Source organism: Cucurbita pepo, chromosome 9 (genome assembly GCF_057944985.1).
Source record: "Cucurbita pepo subsp. pepo isolate OVF chromosome 9, ASM5794498v1, whole genome shotgun sequence".
Lineage (NCBI taxonomy): Eukaryota > Viridiplantae > Streptophyta > Magnoliopsida > Cucurbitales > Cucurbitaceae > Cucurbita > Cucurbita pepo.
Genome location: NC_141806.1, coordinates 7,737,865 through 7,759,711, shown reverse-complemented (window position 1 = coordinate 7,759,711; position 21,847 = coordinate 7,737,865). Strand labels below are relative to the sequence as shown.

General features: G+C 45.0%; 2 non-coding genes across 2 annotated transcripts; both read right to left on the bottom strand.

The window, feature by feature from the left end:
• Window positions 1-20,448: 20,448 nt before the first annotated feature.
• On the bottom strand, window positions 20,449-20,520 carry TRNAD-GUC (transfer RNA aspartic acid (anticodon GUC)). The gene has a single exon. It is a non-coding gene; the product is annotated as a tRNA-Asp (tRNA).
• An 818-nt stretch (window positions 20,521-21,338) lies between these two features.
• TRNAD-GUC (transfer RNA aspartic acid (anticodon GUC)) lies at window positions 21,339-21,410 on the bottom strand. The gene has a single exon. It is a non-coding gene; the product is annotated as a tRNA-Asp (tRNA).
• Between the last annotated feature and the right edge of the window lie 437 nt (window positions 21,411-21,847).

Sequence of the window (21,847 nt, the reverse complement as noted above, 5' to 3'; positions counted from 1 at the left end):
TTCTTTTAAAACCGAGGCTAGAGGCTCGATCGTACGTCACTTGGCCGTAGGCGACGCAAGAACAAATTGGCTTAAGCTCACTTGTCGCTGGAAAGTGAGTGCCGCACAATCGCTAGTCCGCTGCCTTCGAAAGCGCGATTGTGTCAAGTGGTATCAGAGCTTTGTTAGCTCCATAACATCATAAAGACCGAGATCATGTCGACGTCAAAGTCGACACCCAAAGCACAAGCCGACCGGCTTACGCTAATAGAGGAGGAAATGCTGTTCCTCAAAGAAGTCCTTGACACGCTCAGGTTCCTGGAAAAGCGGGTGACCGAACTGAGCGAGAAAGTCGTAGAAGTCGACGCAATGGGCAACCGCCTGGATGGGTTGCCAATCGCAGAACTGATGTTTCGAGTGACCTCGCTCGAAGAAAGAGTTGCTCCTACGAGCAGCCCAAAACCGTTTGGTAGTCCGGATAGCTCTGTCTCGCACAAAGAGGGACGTGGCGAAGAGTTCGACGTACTACAAAATACAATGATGAGTTTGTTCAATGGATTAGCTGATGAATTCAGAACAACAATCGACGACCTCCAAGAAAGGATTGCCACCATGAGCACTCGAATTGAAGTGATCATGAAAGCCGTGGAGGGCGTCACGGCTGGGCAAACTAATGCAGGATCCAACAAACTAAGGTTCCCAGACCCTAGAGCCTTCAAAGGGAATCAGGACGCCAAAGAGTTGGAAAACTTCATCTTTGATGTCGAACAGTACTTCAAAGCCACGACGGCTTGTACCGACGACAAGAAGGTGACCGTAGCTGCGATGTATCTCATAGACGACGCCAAACAGTGGTGGCGTACGAAGGTGCAAGACATCGAGGATGGATTGTACACCATCGACTCATGGGAGGACCTCAAGAGAGAGTTGAGGGAACAATTCCTCCCCGAAAACACAGGACATATAGCAATGGAGAAAATAGTAGCCTTGAAACACACTGGAAACATACGGGACTATGTCAGACAGTTCTCAACCCTGATGCTAGATATAAGGGGCACATCGGAGAAGGACAAGGTGTTCTTCTTTATAAATGGGCTACAGCCATGGGCCAAAACAAAGATACATGAGAACAGGGTCCAAACCCTAGCTGCCGCAATGGCCTGTGCCGAGAGACTCGTAGACTGTGGGAACGAAGCAGGATCCCAAAGAAGAATGACACTGGCCCCAAACAATGGGGGCAAAACATACAGGCCACCAGGTCATCAAAATGGAAGCCCCAATAGACCGAGGGGATGGACGGATAGACCTCCTCAGAACAATCAAGCGGGGACATCTCGAGGGCCTTACCATCAAAAGAACCACCCGACGACGCCTTTGCAATGCATACTGTGTAAAGGCCCCCACAAGGTATCCTACTGTCCTTATCGGGCCTCTCTCACTGCGCTCCAAGTGTCCATTCAAGAGAGCAATGAGGCAAGGGTCGAGACTATGCTAGACAAGAAGGAAGATCACGACAACCCCCGAATGGGCGCACTCAAATTCTTGTCGGCCCTCAAACGGAAAGTCGAACCGAAGGACATAATAGAGAAAGGACTCATGTTCGTAGAGGCAATAATAAATTCTCGACCGAGCAAGAGCACTCTGATAGACTCTGGAGCAACCCACAACTTCATTGCCGATCAAGAAGCCCGAAGATTGGGACTCACCATAGGCAAGGACCCGGGGAAAATGAAAGTTGTCAACTCCGAGGCCTTGCCTATTGTGGGAGTTTCCAAAGGAGTCCCCTTCAAAATAGGGGATTGGACTGGAGAGCTAGACCTTGTCGTGGTTCGCATGGACGACTTCGATGTGGTACTTGGGATGGAGTTCCTCCTAGAACACGAGGTCATCCCAATGCCACTGGCAAAATGTTTGGTGATCACCAACCGCAACCCCACAATAATACCTGCAAGCATCAAGCAACCAGGTATCTTCGAATGATCTCGACCATACAGCTGAAAAGGGGACTTGCACGAGAGGAACCTACATTCATGGCCATAACACTGATGGAAGAAGCAACCATCGAAGAGACTATCCCAAAGGAAATCAAGGAAGTACTAAACAGCTATACCGACATAATGCCAGAGAGTCTACCCCAAACACTACCACCTCGTCGAGGCATTGACCATGAAATCGAACTCCTCCCCTGGGTTAAACCACCAGCAAAGAACGCATACCGGATGGCTCCGCCCGAGCTAGCCAAATTGAGGAAACAACTAGATGAGTTGCTGAAGGCGGGATTCATTCGCCCGGCAAAGGCACCTTATGGAGCCCCCGTACTGTTCCAGAAGAAGAAGGATGGGACGTTGCGTCTGTGCATAGACTATAGAGCCTTAAACAAGGTGACGGTACGCAACAAATATCCTCTGCCGATAATATCCGACTTGTTCGACCAACTTCACGGGGCCAAGTACTTCACGAAGTTGAACTTACGATCAGGGTATTATCAAGTACGTATTGCCGAAGGGGACGAACCCAAGACGACGTGCGTCACAAGATATGGGGCCTTTGAATTCCTAGTAATGCCCTTTGGCTTGACCAACACCCCAGCTACGTTCTGCACGTTGATGAACCAGGTTTTCTACGAATACCTGGATCAATTCGTCATAGTATACCTCGACGACATCGTTGTTTACAGCACAACCCTTGAGGAGCACAAAGTGCACCTGAAGCTGGTGTTTGACAAGCTACGGCAGAACCAACTGTATGTGAAGAAAGAGAAATGTGCATTCGCACAAACATGCATCAACTTCCTTGGACATGTCGTCAGATGTGGACAAATTAGTATGGATAGCGACAAGATAAAAGCTATCCAAGAATGGAAAGTTCCTACTTCCGTATCTGAGTTGCGGGCCTTCTTAGGATTAGCCAACTACTATAGGCGGTTCGTCGAAGGGTTTTCACGACGAGCCGCCCCATTGACAGAGCTGTTGAATAAAGACCACCCATGGTCATGGTCGAATGACTGTCAAATGGCCTTTGAAAATCTGAAAACAACCATGACGAGGGGTCCTGTCCTCGGGTTGGTAGATGTCACAAAGCCATTTGAAATAGAGACCGATGCTTCCGACTTTGCTCTAGGTGGGGTCCTTATTCAAGAAGGCCACCCCATCGCTTACGAAAGTTGAAAGCTCAACGATGCCGAACGAAGATACACTGTCTCCGAGAAAGAAATGCTGGTTGTAGTCCACTGCCTTCGAGTCTGGAGACAGTATCTCTTGGGATCACAGTTCGTAGTGAAGACGGATAACAATGCCACTTGCCACTTCTTTGATCACCCAAAATTAACAGCAAAACAAGCCCGGTGGCAGGAGTCGTTGGCCGAATTCGACTTCAAGTTTGAACACAAAGCAGGAAAGAGTAATCAAGCAGCCGACGCGCTGAGTCGGAAGGGCGAACATGCGGCCCTGTGCATGTTAGCCCATATTCATTCAAGTAAGATCGATGGATCGATGCGCGACATCATCAAGGAACATTTACACAAAGACCCATCGGCCAAAGCCGTCGTCAAACTAGCTAAAGCTGGAAAAACACGACAGTTTTGGGTTAAGAGAGACCTCCTGATGACCAAAGGAAACAGATTGTATGTCCCAAGAACGGGGGAATTGAGGAAGAAGCTCATTCAGGAATGTCATGATACCTTATGGGCCGGACACCCTGGGTGGCAAAGAACATACGCCCTAATAAAGAAGGGGTACTTCTGGCCAAACATGCGAGATGACATCATGTAATACACCAAGACGTGCCTCATCTGTCAACAGGACAAAGTAGAGAAAGCCAAGGTTTCTGGACTCTTGAAACCTCTACCTGTGCCAACAAGACCCTGGGAAAGTGTATCTCTGGACTTCATAACACACCTCCAAAAGTCGGGGAATATGACGCCATCTTGGTTATTGTAGACCGGTTCTCAAAATATGCGACATTCATCCCCACTCCAAAATTATGCTCGGCAGAACTCACAGCCCAACTGTTTTTCAAACACGTTGTAAAACTATGCGGCATTCCGTCAAGCATCATCAGTGATAGGGATGGCAGATTCATTGGGACATTCTAGACTGAGTTATTCGCTTTCTTGGGAACAACCTTAAACATCTCCTCGAGTTATCACCCTCAAACCGATGGACCGATGGACAGACGGAACGGTTCAATTGCTTGCTCGAAGAATACTTACGTCACTTCGTCGACGCTCGCCAGAAGAACTGGATACAACTGTTAGATGTCGCCCAATTTTGCTTCAATTGCCAAACAAGCTCGTCTACAGGGAAGAGTCCCTTCGAAATTGTAAGTGGACAACAACCGGCCTTACCCCATATTATCGATCATCCTTATGCAGGGAAAAACCCTCAAGCTCACAACTTTACAAGAGAATGGAAGCAGACGACAGATATAGCCCGGGCATATTTAGAGAAGGCTTCCAAGCATATGAAGAAATGGGAGGACAAGAAGCGTCGCCCCCTTCAATTCCGAGCAGGACATCAAGTTCTTATCAAGCTGAGACCAGAACAGATCAGATTTCGCAGCCTAAAAAACCAGAGACTAGTTCGTAAATATGAAGGCCCGGTTGAAGTCCTTAAAAAGATCGGGGCTACCTCCTACCGAGTTGCACTACCTGCATGGATGAAAATCCACCCAGTAATTCATGTGAGCAACTTGAAGCCCTATCACCCTGAGCCAGACGACGACCAACGAAATGCATCCACAAGACCGAGCATCAATATGAAACAAAAAGAAACAAAAGAAGTAGAAGAGATCCTAGCCGATCGGGTTAGGAAGATAGGAAGACCTGTACGGACGATTCGTGAATTCCTTGTCAAATGGAAGAATCTCCCTACAGAGGAAACCAGCTGGGAACGCGCCGAAGATCTGAACTCCGCCGCCACCCATATCGCAAGGTTTGAAAGTTGTCGGTTGACGGAGTCGTCAACCAATTAGGTGGGGGAGGATGTCACGGTCATGCTCGTCTAGGGCATGTTGCCCATGGCCGCATGCCCATGACAAGCCAAACCCTTGTCATGTCTTTTCATTCTAGTGTTTTCCTTTTGTAATTCTAAGGCGTATGACGCCTCAAAAATATCATGTCTAGGCCTGCCAGACTTAAAATGACTCAGAATGTACTATAGGGGGATATGACTAGTTGTCAACTTCTCCCTACACAAGGTTATATATGCTAAGCCGTTGTTATCTTTCTCTTGCTTGCTTATATAACGTCTCTTTCCAAAATCTCTCTTTCTAAAATCTCTATCTCTTCTCGTTTTCTAAAACCTTCTTTTAAAACCGAGGCTAGAGGCTCGATCGTACGTCGCTTGGCCCCAGGCAACGCAAGAACAAATTAGCTTAAGCTCACTTGTCGCTGGAAAGTGAGTGTCAAACAATCGTTAGTCCGCTGCCTTCGAAAGCGCGATTGTGTCAACAGGCGGGTATACTCACCACTATACTACAACGACTCATAAAAAATAAACTATTTGTTAACGCTCCAGATTTTACCGATCCTCCTTAGAAAAAGTGACCCATTGTTAACGCTCTCGATTTTATCAATACTGTGAAAATTGTCAAAAGAAAATTAAACTTATTGTTGTCGGGGATCAAACATATGTCTCTCGAGTGACAAGCGGGAATGCTCACTACTGTATTACATCGACCTCTGAAAAATATATTATTTGTCAACACACGAGAGAAAAAGGAATGCAATTCCGAATTTTGTTGTTGGGGAACAAACCCAAATCATCCGGTTCACCACTGCCGAATTTCGAATTCAATTAAAACTATCCAAAAGAAAATTAAAAATCGTCGCTGCGGGGGATCAAACTCGCAGGAATACTCACCACTCTACAACGACGACTTCCGAAAAATGTAATATTTGTTAACACACCAGATTTTGTCAATCGCGGTTACAAAACTTCATCCAATTTTGAATCCGATTAAAGCTGTCACAAAACAAGATTAAACTTGTTGTTGTTGGGGATCAAACTCAGGTCACTCGAGTGACAGGCAGGAATGCTCACCCTTGTACTACAACGACCTCTGGAACATAATAACTCGAGCGACAAGCGGAAATACTCACCACCGTACCACTACAACGACCTCTGAGAACATATTATTTGTTAAGTTAACACACATGATTTCATAAACCATATTTTAGGAAAAGCAATCCAATTCCGACTTTCGTCAAACTAGCGTTGTTGGGGATCGAACCCAAACTACCAGCACAACAGGTTCGCCGCTGTCCACCGTTAAAACTATAAAAAAAAAAAAAATTAAAATCGTCGTTGCCGGGGATCAAACCCGGGTCACCTGCGTAACAGGCAGGAATACTCACCACTATACTACAACGAACCATAAAAAATAAACTATTTGTTAACGCTCCAGATTTTACCGATCCTCTTTAGAAAAAGTGACCCATTGTTAACGCTCTCGATTTTATCAATCCTGTGAAACTTATCAAAAGAAAATTAAACTTATTGTTGTCGAGGTTCAAACTCATGTCTCTCGAGTGACAAGCGGGAATGCTCACTACTGTATTACATCGACCTCTGAAAAATAAATTATTTGTCAACACACGAGAGAAAAAGGAATGCAATTCCGAATTTCGTTGTTGGGGAACAAACCCAAATCATCCGGTCCACCACTGCCAAATTTCGAATTCAATTAAAACTATCCAAAATAAAATAAAAAATCGTGGCTGCGGGGGATCAAACTCGCGGGAATACTCACCACTCTACAACGACGACTTCCGAAAAATGTAATATTTGTTAACACACCGGATTTTGTCAATCGCGGTTACAAAACTTCATCCAATTTTGAATCCGATTAAAGCTGTCACAAAACAAGATTAAACTTGTTGTTGTTGGGGATCAAACTCAGGTCACTCGAGTGACAAGCAGGAATGCTCACCCTTGTACTACAACGACCTCTGGAACATAATAACTTGAGCGACAAGCGAAAATACTCACCACCGTACCACTACAACGACCTCTGAGAACATATTATTTGTTAAGTTAACACACAAGATTTCATAAACCATATTTTACGAAAAGCAATCCAATTCCGACTTTCGTCAAACTAGCGTTGTTGGGGATCGAACCCAAACTACCAGCACGACAGGTTCGCCGCTGTCCACCGTTAAAACTAAAAAAAAAAAAAAAATTAAAATCGCCGTTGTCGGGGATTGAACTCGGGTCACCTGCGTGACAGGCAGGAATACTCACCACTATACTAAAACGACCCATAAAAAATAAACTATTTGTTAACGCTCCAGATTTTACCGATCCTCTTTAGAAAAAGTGACCCATTGTTAACGCTCTCGATTTTATTAATCCTGTGAAAATTGTCAAAAGAAAATTAAACTTATTGTTGTCGGGGTTCAAACTCATGTCTCTCGAGTGACAAGCGGGAATGCTCACTACTGTATTACATCGACCTCTGAAAAATATATTATTTGTCAAAACACGAGAGAAAAAGGAATGCAATTCCGAATTTCATTGTTGGGGAACAAACACAAATCATCCGGTTCACCACTGCCGAATTTCGAATTCAATTAAAACTATCCAAAAGAAAATAAAAAATCGTCGCTGCGGGGGATCAAACTCGCGGGAATACTCACCACTCTACAACGACGACTTCCGAAAAATGTAATATTTGTTAACACACCGGATTTTGTCAATCGCGGTTACAAAACTTCATCCAATTTTGAATCCGATTAAAGCTGTCAAAAAACAAGATTAAACTTGTTGTTGTTGGGGATCAAACTCAGGTCACTCGAGTGACAAGCAGGAATGTTCACCCTTGTACTACAACGACCTCTGGAACATAATAACTCGAGCGACAAGTGGAAATACTCACCACCGTACCACTACAACGACCTCTGAGAACATATTATTTGTTAAGTTAACACACAAGATTTCATAAACCATATTTTAGAAAAAGCAATCCAATTCCGACTTTCGTCAAACTAGCGTTGTTGGGGATCGAACCCAAACTACCAGCACGATAGGTTCGCCGCTGTCCACCGTTAAAACTAAAAAAAAAAAATTAAAATCGCCGTTGCCGGGGATCGAACCCGGGTCACCTGCGTGACAGGCAGGAATACTCACAACTATACTTCAACGACCCATAAAAAATAAACTATTTGTTTACGCTCCAGATTTTACCGATCCTCTTTAGAAAAAGTGACCCATTGTTAACGCTCTCGATTTTATCAATCCTGTGAAAATTTTCAAAAGAAAATTAAACTTATTGTTGTCGGGGTTCAAACTCATGTCTCTCGAGTGACAAGCGGGAATGCTCACTACTGTACTACATCGACCTCTGAAAAATATATTATTTGTCAAAACACGAGAGAAAAAGGAATGCAATTCCGAATTTCGTTGTTGGGGAACAAACCCAAATCATCCGGTTCACCACTGCCGAATTTCGAATTCAATTAAAACTATACAAAAGAAAATAAAAAATCGTCGCTGCGGGGGATCAAACTCACTGGAATACTCACCACTCTACAACAACGACTTCCGAAAAATGTAATATTTATTAACACACTTGATTTTGTCAATCGCGGTTACAAAACTTCATCCATATTTGAACCCAATTAAAGATGTCAAAAAACAAGATTAAACTTGTTGTTGTTGGGGATCAAACTCACGTCACTCGAGTGAAGCGCACGAATGCTCACCCTTGTACTACAACGACCTCTAGAACATAATAACTCGAGCGACAAGCGGAAATACTCACCACCGTACCACTACAACGACCTCTGAGAACATATTATTTGTTAAGTTAACACACAAGATTTCATAAACACTATTTTAGGAAAAGCAATCCAATTCCGACTTTCGTCAAACTAGCGTTGTTGGGGATCGAACCCAAACTACCAGCACGACAGGTTCGCCGCTGTCCACCGTTAAAACTATAAAAAAAAAAAAAAAATTAAAATCGCCGTTGCCGGAGATCGAACCCGGGTCACCTGCGTGACAGGCAGGAATACTCACCACTATACTACAACGACCCATAAAAAATAAACTATTTGTTAACGTTCCAGATTTTACCGATCCTCTTTAGAAAAAGTGACCCATTGTTAACGCTCTCGATTTTATCAATCCTGTGAAAATTGTCAAAAGAAAATTAAACTTATTGTTGTCGGGGTTCAAACTCATGTCTCTCGAGTGACAAGCGGGAATGCTCACTACTGTATTACATCGACCTCTGAAAAATATATTATTTGTCAAAACACGAGAGAAAAAGGAATGCAATTCCGAATTTCGTTGTTGGGGAACAAACCCAAATCATCTGGTTCACCACTGCCGAATTTTGAATTCAATTAAAACTATACAAAAGAAAATAAAAAATCGTCGCTGCGGGGGATCAAACTCGCGGGAATACTCACCACTCTACAACGACGACTTCCGAAAAATGTAATATTTGTTAACACACCGGATTTTGTCAATCGCGGTTACAAAACTTCATCCAATTTTGAATCTAATTAAAGCTGTCAAAAAACAAGATTAAACTTGTTGTTGGTGGGGATCAAACTCAGGTCACTCGAGTGACAAGCAGGAATGCTCACCCTTGTAGTACAACGACCTCTGGAACATAATAACTCGAGCGACAAGCGAAAATACTCACCACCGTACCACTACAACGACCTCTGAGAACATATTATTTATTAAGTTAACACACAAGATTTCATAAACCATATTTTAGGAAAAGCAATCCAATTCCGACTTTCGTCAAACTAGCGTTGTTGGGAATCGAACCCAAACTACCAGCACGACAGGTTCGCCGCTGTAACAGAACCGAAAAAAAAAATGATGGTCGTCGGCAGAGCCGAAAACTCCGACGACCCACAAAGGACGGCGGAGGGCTGGGATGCCACAAAATCGTGTCCCCGACCTTCAGCCACCCTGAAAGAACCTGCAAGAAACGAAAACGGTAAGGAAAAAAGGAGAGAGAACAGAAAACCGACGGAACTCCGGCGAAGCCGAATCGTACAAATCGACGTCGAAAACCCCCATTTCACACCACAAAAGTAATCCCAGAACCCTTTAGACACATCAGGATTAGGTTCTACGCGAATCCCGTACGCTGAACACCGTCTGCAAGGAAGTCGGAACGGCGGTACCAAAAACGGGGTTAGGGTGAAGGATAAGCTCGGGAACGGGGAAAAAAAAGAGGGAAAAAAGACGTCGGGACGACGTTGTCGAAGAGAGAGAGGGACCGCCAGAAAATCGCGCAGGCAGTCGAGCGAAGGGGACGAAGTCCGACCCGCGATCTGGATCCAGAAACCCGAACCGAACCCCGTACCTTCGGTCAGCCCAGAACCCACGTTACCCGTAGCCCAAACACCCGACCTTCAATTGCGAGTCGGCCCATCAACCCGCGGCCCGTCACCCACGAGCCGGCCCATCACCGCGCGGCCCGTCACCTGCGTTTGGTCCGAGACCCGCGAGCGGCCCGTTAACCCGCGCCTCGACCCGAGACGCCTGCACACGCGTCGCTCTCGGATTGTGCCACGGGTCACGTCTGCAGCACGGCTACTCTCGGCTCAGGCGGCTTCATCGGCTCGGTGGTGGCTCGGCGGCTCCGGCAGCTTATTGGGCTCGGGAAACCTGTTTCCAGCCCGTTTGACACCGTTCCGACCCTCCCGGACCTAGTTTTGGCCCTGTTTAAGGTAAAAGGGAACATTTTAAGGTCGTATTTCACAAATTCCAGTTGGGAATTTATTCTTATTTGTGAAATACTAACGGAAGTGACTCATAAACCAATAGGAACCAACTACCAACGGAAGCGTAGAACGTCCACGAGGAGCTAGGAGCTTACGTTATATTCTAGGGAGTACTTCGGCTAAGGCCTACCAAGTAAGTGGCTCACTCGTTGTAGGTTAGCGTTAATTGCTGTATGTTGGCACGTGCCATTAAATTGTATGCTAGCTTAATGTGCTTAAGTACGAAATCATGTGAACGTGAATGTATGTTGTTTATGCTGCTTAGTTGATGTGATATGAATGCATGTGACGATGTGTGACCCTTGTATGATTATGGCTTGTTGTATGAGTATTGAAATGTAACTGAATGAATTGTATGACATGAAATACGGTAAATTGCATGATACATAACCCCGCTAGGAATATGTATGATATGTAACGAAATGAGAATGAGAATGACATGTAAGCATGAAAACGTGACACGGGGTTATGTTCATTAAATGATGACTGTAGGACTAGTGGGACCTCATGCATATTGTGTGATCATGCATTTGGGGGGATACCCCTATCCCATCACGAGGGTACGGACGCGTACATCCAAATGGCAGGACCACGATCGTTATGCCCTGCATAGCGCTGCCATGACGGTTTTAGTTTTAACGGGTCCCGGTGGGCCCCCAGAGCATGCCCACCGGCTAGGGACAGTGGCCCAGCGGTGTGCGAACTAGCTGGTGAGTCCATACTCGCACGTATGGGCTGCGTGTAGAGTATATGGTACACGTCCACGATTACCTGTTAGGATTACACCGTAGGGAAAACGAAACGATAGGTCCCATCATTTCATTGCATGTGTTTGTCGCATAACCCCGATAGGGGGTCACTTACTGAGTATTCTAGAAATACTCAAGCCTCGTGCTACTTTACTTTTACAGATAAGGGCAAGGCACCCATGTGACAACGACGACGGCATCGTACCCCCCAGGATCGTGGCACATGCATAGGGTAGTTGGTTGTTTTTTTTTCCATTTTGTAGTCTAGGCCGAATTTGGTTGCATCATTAATATAGGTTAGTATAGGATGAAAGGTATTTTCATAATAAACCTTAGGGTAGAATAAAATATGCATTTTTGGTTTCTGTTTCTTTTCCTTTCTTTCAATTTTCTCTTTTTCCCTTGTAACCATTTTTCTCTGAGGTAATAAAAGGCGATTGCGAGTCGCATTAATGAACATGGCCCATTAAATGTATATTCCGCATTTCAAAGTATAGTAATGACCTTAGATTAGACAGGTAAAATATTAGGGTCGTTACAGTTGGTATCAGAGCTTTAGGTTATAGATCTTGTAGACTAGCCTACAGAGTAGGCTTGGCATGTTCCACGGTCCAATTACCGATGCCCCGTCGTTGCCAGGTACACCTTATGTAGAATGAGGAATATATGACATGTGTGATATATTTAATGTGGTTGGCTTTAAATGATGCATGACATGTTACTGTATGAAAAAAAAAAAAAAAAATGTTGATGTTATCTGATGCGGATGTGATTTGATGTAATGCATGTCTTTATGGTATGATATTTATGTTTTTCTTTTATATATATGTATACATATGAATTATATGGTAGGATGTAGGGAATATTGTAAATCATAAACTTAGCTAGAATCCTTTTCTTGGTTTCTAGAACCATGCCGCACAGAGGACGTAGAAGAGGTAGGAGAGGAAGAGGACGACCTCTCGTTAGGAGAGGAGGAAGAGGAGATGCCGATAGAAGCTCTTACCAAGAGGGGTCGACTACCGGCCCATATGCGTTTGTACCACCTCCTGAATACGCACCTCCCCCCAAACCGTACCACCCCCTGAATATGCACCTCCCCCACAAGCAGTATCCCCTCCTGAATACGCACCACCCCCTCAAGCTGCACCACAGGTCGGGTTAGACCCCGCCACAAGGTTAATGTTGGAATCCCTCCAAAAAACAATGCAAACTATGCTAGACACACAACAGGCCACGTTGTTGGCTACGCAACAAGTCGCGGCAAGGGCCACGCAACCAGCCAACGCGGTGGCCCCGCAACTGGTGGATGCGGTAGCTATCCAACCGGTGAACAACCCGCACCCGGATAGGGGCGCGAATTGGTTAAAGGATTTCAGGCGGTATAACCCCCGTCCTTTTGTCGGTTCAAAGGAAGATCCCACAGCGGCTCAGATGTGGATCGCAAACATGGAAACGACCTTTGAATCAATGAGATGCCCTGATGAACATAAGGTGGCATGTGCGACATACGTGTTACAAAAGAATGCAGAAGTGTGGTGGTCGGATAATAAACAGAGCATCAACCCGGGTGGGAGAATTACAACATGGGAGACCTTTAAGGAAGCCTTTCTAAAATACTATTATCCAAAGGAAACCCGTATAAAGAAACAGCAAGAGTTTAACCACTTAACCCAAGGTGATCGCACGGTGGATCAGTACGATCAGGACTTCATGAGATTAAGAAGGTTTGCACCGTCTTTAGCCGACACTGAAGAGAAACAGACAGAAAAATTTGTGTTAGGATTGAATCCGAAAACCCGCCGCATGTTAGAGGCCTTTAACCCAAAAACCTATGAAGAGGCCCTAAGGACGGCCAAGGCCCTAGAGGAACCCCCAGAGGAAAAGAAAACAGAGCCAACAGTCGCCACAGGGAGGAAACGCCCTGTCGAGGTCGATACCACAAAATTCCAACCACCGTCCCAAAGGTCTCGATATCAGAGTAGGCCACCTGCTCCACCTCCAATAGGCCGATACCTAGCAATGGAGAAGCCCCTGTGCCGTAACTGTGGAAAGCAACATGTTGGGAGATGTTTGGCGGGCTTAGGTATGTGTTATATCTGTGGTCATGCAGGTCATGTGGCCAGAACTTGCCCAACAAAGAGCCCGGGAATTCCAAGGGAAACCCTTAGAGGACCGGTCATCCGAGAGCCCACCTTACAAACCCGTCCACAGACCAAGGCATATGTAACGACCAGTAAAGAGGCGGGAACATCTGGCACCGTGGTGACAGGTACGCTTTCTATACTAGGACACTTTGCGTTGACATTGTTTGATTCTGGTTCTACCCATTCCTTTGTTGCTTTACCATTTGTTAAACAAGCAGGGTTCGTAATAGAACCCTTAATGCATGCGTTGTCGGTCGGTACCCTGACAGGGGTAGACCTAGTTACGAAAGATAGAGTAAGGGACGGACAAGTGGTAATAGCTGGACAAACCATCCACATAGACTTAAAGGTAGTGGATATGACGGATTTTGACGTCATACTAGGAATGGACTGGTTAGCAGAAAACTTTGCTACCATAGACTGCCATAAGAAGGAGGTGATATTCACACCTCCTAACGGACTTACCTTTAAGTTTAAAGGAACCTCCACAGGTACCACACCAAAAATAATATCGATGATGAAAGCGAGACGCCTGATACAACAAGGGGGGTGGGCGTTTCTAGCCTATGCAGTAAATACAAAAGGAAAGGAAAAACCCATAGATACAATACCGGTAGTAAACGAATTTATGGATGTCTTTCCGGAGGACCTCCCGGGAATTCCTCCATCGCGAGAGGTAGACTTTGGAATAGATCTAGAACAAGGAACGAGACCCATCTCTAAGGCCCCATACCGCATGGCACCAGCAGAACTAAAAGAGCTTAAAACACAACTGCAAGACCTGCTAGATAAGGGCTTCATTCAACCTAGCGTGTCCCCTTGGGGTGCGCCAGTGTTGTTTGTTAAAAAGAAAGACGGCTCAATGCGTTTATGCATTGATTATAGGGAATTAAACAAGAGGACGGTAAAGAACAAATACCCGTTACCCCGTATTGAAGACCTATTTGATCAACTACGTGGGGCGACAGTGTTTTCTAAAATAGATCTTCGATCAGGATACCATCAAATTAAGATTAAAAATGAGGACATACCGAAAACAGCCTTTCGAACCAGATATGGCCACTACGAGTTTGTGGTGATGTCTTTTGGTCTCACCAATGCCCCAGCGGTAGTTATGGAACTAATGAACCGAGTATTTAAGGAGTGCCTAGACTTGTTTGTGATCGTGTTCATAGACGTATCCTGATATACTCGAAAACGGACCTAGAACACCAAGGACACCTTCGCAAAGCCTTAACTATCCTAAGAGAGAACAAGCTGTATGCCAAATTCACCAAGTGTGAATTTTGGCTACGACAGGTTTCGTTTCTGGGGCACGTAGTGTCTAAAGACGGAATCTTCATAGATCCCAATAAGATAGAAGCGGTCACGAAATGGAAACGCCGAACAACGGTCACCGAGATACGAAGTTTCTTGGGATTGGCGGGTTATTATCGAAGGTTTGTCCAGGACTTCGCTAGAATAGCCACGCCTCTCACCCAATTAACAAAAAAAGGTGTACCTTTTGTTTGGGACGATACTTGTGAGGCTAGCTTTCAAGAACTAAAACAACGACTAGTATCCGCCCCAGTGCTCACAGTTCCAGAAAGTTCTGTGGGATACGCGATTTACAGTGACGCATCCAAAAAGGGATTAGGTTGTGTACTGATGCAACATGGCAAGGTTGTTGCGTATGCGTCACGCCAACTAAAAGATTACGAGAAAAATTATCCTACACATGATTTGGAGCTGGCAGCAGTAGTGTTCGCGTTAAAAATTTGGCGACACTACCTGTATGGCGAAAAGACCCAGATCTACACGGACCACAAAAGCCTAAAATATTTGTTCACCCAAAAAGAATTGAACATGCGGCAACGTAGATGGTTAGAGCTGGTAAAAGATTACGACATAGACATCCAGTACCACCCTGGAAAAGCAAACGTAGTCGCTGATGCACTGAGTCGAAAAGCAGTACACTCGTCGGCCCTCATCACCAGGGAGCCACGAGTGCGAACTGATTTCGAACAGGCTGATATCGCGGTAGTAACCAAAGAAGTTGCCGCCCAAATAGCCCGACTGACAGTGCGCCCCACGCTCAGACAAAGAATCATAGACTCACAACGTGAGGATCCAAGCCTAAGTAAAATCCTAGACCAATTGGAAGTTGGCCCAGTGGACGGATTCACTAAATCAACAGATGACGGATTATTATGCCAAGGGCGTTTATGTGTCCCACCCATGAGCAGAATAAAGAATGAAATCCTAACGGAGGCACACAACTCAACCTTCTCGATACATCCAGGTGGAACAAAGATGTATCAAGACTTGAAACAACACTTCTGGTGGCGAAATATGAAGAAGGATATCGCGGAGTACGTGAGTAAGTGTCTAGTGTGCCAACAAGTAAAAGCCCCTAGGCAGAAAACCGCGGGCTACTACAACCTCTAAGTATACCGGAATGGAAATGGGAAAACATTGTCATGGATTTCATAGTAGGCTTACCCAAAACATTAAAGGGCTATACGGTAATCTGGGTGGTCGTGGATCGCCTGACAAAGTCGGCTCACTTCCTACCGGGTAAGGCAACATATACAGTAGACAATTGGGCACAACTGTATGTTAAAGAAATTGTGAGGTTGCATGGAGTACCAGTGTCAATTGTGTCGGATCGGGACCCGCGTTTTACGTCGGCCTTTTGGCGCGGACTCCAAAAAGCGATGGGTACCCGCCTCGACTTTAGCACCGCCTTCCACCCACAAACAGATGGCCAAACAGAACGATTAAACCAAATTCTGGAAGACATGCTTCGGGCATGCGTTATGGATTTCACAGGGAGTTGGGACACCAAACTGCACTTAATGGAATTCTCTTACAATAATAGCTTCCAAGCAACCATCGGAATGGCACCCTTTGAAGCGTTGTACGGAAAACGATGTAGATCCCCATTGTGTTGGGACGAAGTAGGAGAACGAGAATTGATAGGACCCGAGCTGGTCCGTGTCACCAACGAAGCAATCCAGAAAATCCGAGTAAGAATGCGTACCGCGCAGAGTAGGCAAAAGAGCTACGCCGACGTTAGGCGTAGGAATTTAGAGTTCGAAGAGGGGGACCCAGTGTTCCTAAAAGTAGCCCCCATGAAAGGTATTCTAAGATTCGGACGCAAGGGGAAACTCAGCCCCCGATTCATTGGACCGTTCGAAATTTTAGAAAGAGTAGGTCCGGTAGCTTACAAACTAGCTTTACCACCATCACTTTCAAGCGTACACGATGTATTTCATGTGTCCATGTTAAGGAAATATATTCCAGACCCGACGCACGTAATAGACTACAAACCTCTCAAAATTGAGGAAAATTTAAGTTACCAGGAGAAACCGATTAAAATTCTAGCCCGAGAGGTGAAAGCTTTACGTTATAGGAGTATAGTTTTCGTTAAGGTATTGTGGCGTAACAACCAAGTCGAGGAAGCTACGTGGGAACGAGAGGAGGAAATAAAGGAAAAATATCCCGAGTTGATCCACGAGTTCGAGGCTTTCAAGGACGAAAGTCCCTTTTAGGGGTAGGTAATGTAACGGAACCGGAAAAAAAAATGATGGTCGTCGGCAGAGCCGAAAACTCCGGCGAACGCCGGAGTTTTCGCTCACACACGACCCACAAAGGACGGCGGAGGGCTGGGATGCCACAAAATCGTGTCCCCGACCTTCAGCCACCCTGAAAGAACCTGCAAGAAATGAAAATGGTAAGGAAAAAAGGAGAGAGAACAGAAAACCGATGGAACTCCGGCGAAGCCGAATCGTACGAATCGACGTCGAAAACCCCCATTTCACACCACAAAAGTAAACCCAGAACCCTTTACACACATCAGGAGTAGGTTCTACGCGAATCCCGTACGCTGAACACCGTCGGTAAGGAAGACGAAACGGCGGACTTTCGAGCTTCTCCAGATCTGGGAGTGCGAGGCCCTTACCAACGAAATCGGTACCAAAAACAGGGTTAGGGTGAAGGATAAGCTCGGGAACGGGGAAAAAAAGAGGGAAAAAAGACGTCGGGACGACGTTGTCGAAGAGAGAGAGGGACCGCCGGAAAATCGCGCAGGCAGTCGGGCGAAGAGGACGAAGTCCGACCCGCGATCTGGATCCGGAAACCCGAACTGAACCCCGTACCTTTGGTCAGCCCAGAACCCACGTTACCCGCAGCCCAAACACCCGACCTTCAATCGCGAGCCGGCCCATCAACCCGCGGCCCGTCACCCGCGAGCCGGCCCATCACCGCGCGGCCCGTCACCTGCGTTCGGTCCGAGACCCGCGAGCGGCCCGTTAACCCGCGCCTCGACCCGAGACGCCTGCACACGCGTCGCTCTCGGATTGTGCCACAGGTCACGTCTGCAGCGCGGCTACTCTCGGCTCAGGCGGCTTCATCGGCTCGGTGGTGGCTCGGCGGCTCCGGCGGCTTATTGGGCTCGGGAAACCTGTTTCCAGCCCATTTGACACTGTTCCGACCCTCCCGGACCTGGTTTCGGCCCTGTTTAAGGTAAAAGGGAACATTTTAAGGTCGTATTTCACAAATTCCAGTTGGGAATTTATTCTTAATTGTGAAATACTAACGGAAGTGACTCATGAACCAATAGGAACCAACTACCAACGGAAGCGTAGAACGTCCACAAGGAGCTAGGAGCTTACGTTATATTCTAGGGAGTACTTCGGCTAAGGCCTACCAAGTAAGTGGCTCACCCGTTGTAGGTTACGCGTTAATTGCTGTATGTTGGCACGTGCCCATGGTTATGCACGTGCCATTAAATTGTATGCTAGCTTAATGTGCTTAAGTACGAAATCATGTGAACGTGAATGTATGTTGTTTATGCTGCTTAGTTGTTGTGATATGAATGCATGTGACGATGTGTGACCCTTGTATGATTATGGCTTGTTGTATGAGTATTGAAATGTAACTGAATGAATTGTATGACATGAAATACGGTAAATTGCATGATACATAACCCCGCTAGGAATATGTATGATATGTAACGAAATGAGAATGAGAATGACATGTAAGCATGAAAACGTTACACGGGGTTATGTTCATTAAATGATGACTGTAGGACTAGTGGGACCTCATGCATATTGTGTGATCATGCATTTGGGGGGATACCCCTATCCCATCACGAGGGTACGGACGCGTACATCCAAATGGCAGGACCACGATCGTTATGCCCTGCACAGCGCTGCCGTGACGGTTTTAGTTTTAACGGGTCCCGGTGGGCCCCCAGAGCATGCCCACCGGCTAGGGACAGTGGCCTAGGGTGTGCGAACTAGCTGGTGAGTCCATACTCGCACGTATGGGCTGCGTGTAGAGTATATGGTACACGTCCACGATTACCTGTTAGGATTACACCGTAGGAAAAACGAAACGAAACGAAACGAAACGATAGGTCCCATCATTTCATTGCATGTGTTTGTCGCATAACCCCGATAGGGGGTCACTTACTGAGTATTCTAGAAATACTCAAGCCTCGTGCTACTTTACTTTTGCAGATAAGGGCAAGGCACCCATGTGACAACGACGACGGCATCGTACCCCAAAGGATCGTGGCACATGCATAGGGTAGTTGGTTGTTTTTTTTTTCATTTCGTAGTCTAGGACGAATTTGGTTGCATCATTAATATAGGTTAGTATAGGATGAAAGGTATTTGTATAATAAACCTTAGGGTAGAATAAAATATGCATTTTTGGTTTCTGTTTCTTTTCCTTTCTTTCAATTTTCTCTTCTTCCCTTGTAACCATTTTTCTCTAAGGTAATAAAAGGCGAGTGCGAGTCGCATTAATGAACATGGCCCATTAAATGTATATTCCGCATTTCAAAGTATAGTAATGACCTTAGATCAGACAGGTAAAATATTAGGGTCGTTACAGCCGCTGTCCACCGTTAAAACTAAAAAAAAAAACAAAAATTAAAATCGCCGTTGCCGAGAATCGAACTCGAATCACCTACGTGACAGGCAAGAATACTCACCACTATACTACAACAACCCATAAAATATAAATTATTTTTTTGTTAACGCTCAAGATTTTACCAATCCTCTTTAGAAAAAGTGGCCCATTGTTAAGGCTCTCGATTTTATCAATCCTATGAAAATTGTCAAAAGAAAATTAAACTTATTGTTGTCGGGGTTCAAACTCATGTCTCTCGAGTGACAAGCGGGAATGCTCACTACTGTATTACATCGACGTCTGAAAAATATATTATTTGTCAACACACGAGAGAAAAAGGAATGCAATTCCGAATTTCGTTGTTGGGGAACAAACCCAAATCATCCGGTTCACCACTGCCGAATTTTGAATTCAATTAAAACTATCCAAAAGAAAATTAAAAATCGTCGCTGCGGGGGATCAAACTAGCGGGAATACTCACCACTCTACAACGACGACTTCCGAAAAATGTAATATATGTTAACACACCGGATTTTGTCAATCGCGGTTACAAAACTTCATCCAATTTTGAATCCGATTAAAGCTGTCAAAAAACAAGATTAAACTTGTTGTTGTTGGGGATCAAACTCAAGTCACTCGAGTGACAAGCAGGAATGCTCACCCTTGTACTACAACGACCTCTGGAACATAATAACTCGAGCGACAAGCGGAAATACTCACGACCGTACCACTACAACGACCTCTGAGAACATATTATTTGTTAAGTTAACACACAAGATTTCATAAACCATATTTTAGGAAAAGCAATCCAATTCCGACTTTCGTCAAACTAGCGTTGTTGGGAATCGAACCCAAACTACCAGCACGACAGGTTCGCCGCTGTCCACCGTTAAAACTAAAAAAAAACAAAAATTAAAATCGCCGTTGCCGGGGATCGAACCCGGGTCACCTGCGTGACAGGCAGGAATACTCACCACTATACTACAACGACCCATAAAAAATAAACTATTTGTTAACGCTCCAGATTTTACCGATCCTCTTTAGAAAAAGTGACCCATTGTTAACGCTCTCGATTTTATCAATCCTGTGAAAATTGTCAAAAGAAAATTAAACTTATTGTTGTCGGGGATTAAACTCATGTCAATCGAGTGACAAGCGGGAATGCTCACTACTGTATTACATCGACCTCTGAAAAATATATTATTTGTCAACACACGAGAGAAAAAGGAATGCAATTCCGAATTTCGTTGTTGGGGAACAAACCCAAATCATTTGGTTCACCACTGCCGAATTTCGAATTCAATTAAAACTATCCAAAAGAAAATTAAAAATCGTCGCTGCGGGGGATCAAACTCGCGGGAATACTCACCACTCTACAACGACGACTTCCGAAAAATGTAATATTTGTTAACACACCGGATTTTGTCAATCCCGGTTACAAAACTTCATCCATTTTTGAATCCGATTAAAGCTGTCAAAAAACAAGATTAAACTTGTTGTTGTTGGGGATCAAACTCAGGTCACTCGAGTGACAAGCAGGAATGCTCACTCTTGTAGTACAACGACCTCTAGAACATAATAACTCGAGCGACAAGCGGAAATACTCACCACCGTACCACTACAACGACCTCTGAGAACATATTATTTGTTAAGTTAACACACAAGATTTCATAAACCATATTTTAGGAAAAGCAATCCAATTCCGACTTTCGTCAAACTAGCGTTGTTGGGAATCGAACCCAAACTACCAGCACGACAGGTTCGCCGCTGTCCACCGTTAAAACTAAAAAAAAAAACAAAAATTAAAATCGCCGTTGCCGGGGATCGAACCCGGGTCACCTGCGTGACAGGCAGGAATACTCACCACTATACTACAACGACCCATAAAAAATAAATTATTTGTTAACGCTCCAGATTTTACCGATCCTCTTTAGAAAAAGTTACCCATTGTTAACGCTCTCGATTTTATCAATCCTGTGAAAATTGTCAAAAGAAAATTAAACTTATTGTTGTCGGGGTTCAAACTCATGTCTCTCGAGTGACAAGCGGGAATGCTCACTACTGTATTACATCGACCTCTGAAAAATATATTATTTGTCAACACACGAGAGAAATAGGAATGCAATTCCGAATTTCGTTGTTGGGGAACAAATCCAAATCATCTGGTTCACCACTGCCGAATTTCGAATTCAATTAAAACTATCCAAAAGAAAATTAAAAATCGTCGTTGCGGGGGATCAAACTCGCGGGAATACTCACCACTCTACAACGACGACTTCCGAAAAATGTAATATTGGTTAACACACCGGATTTTGTCA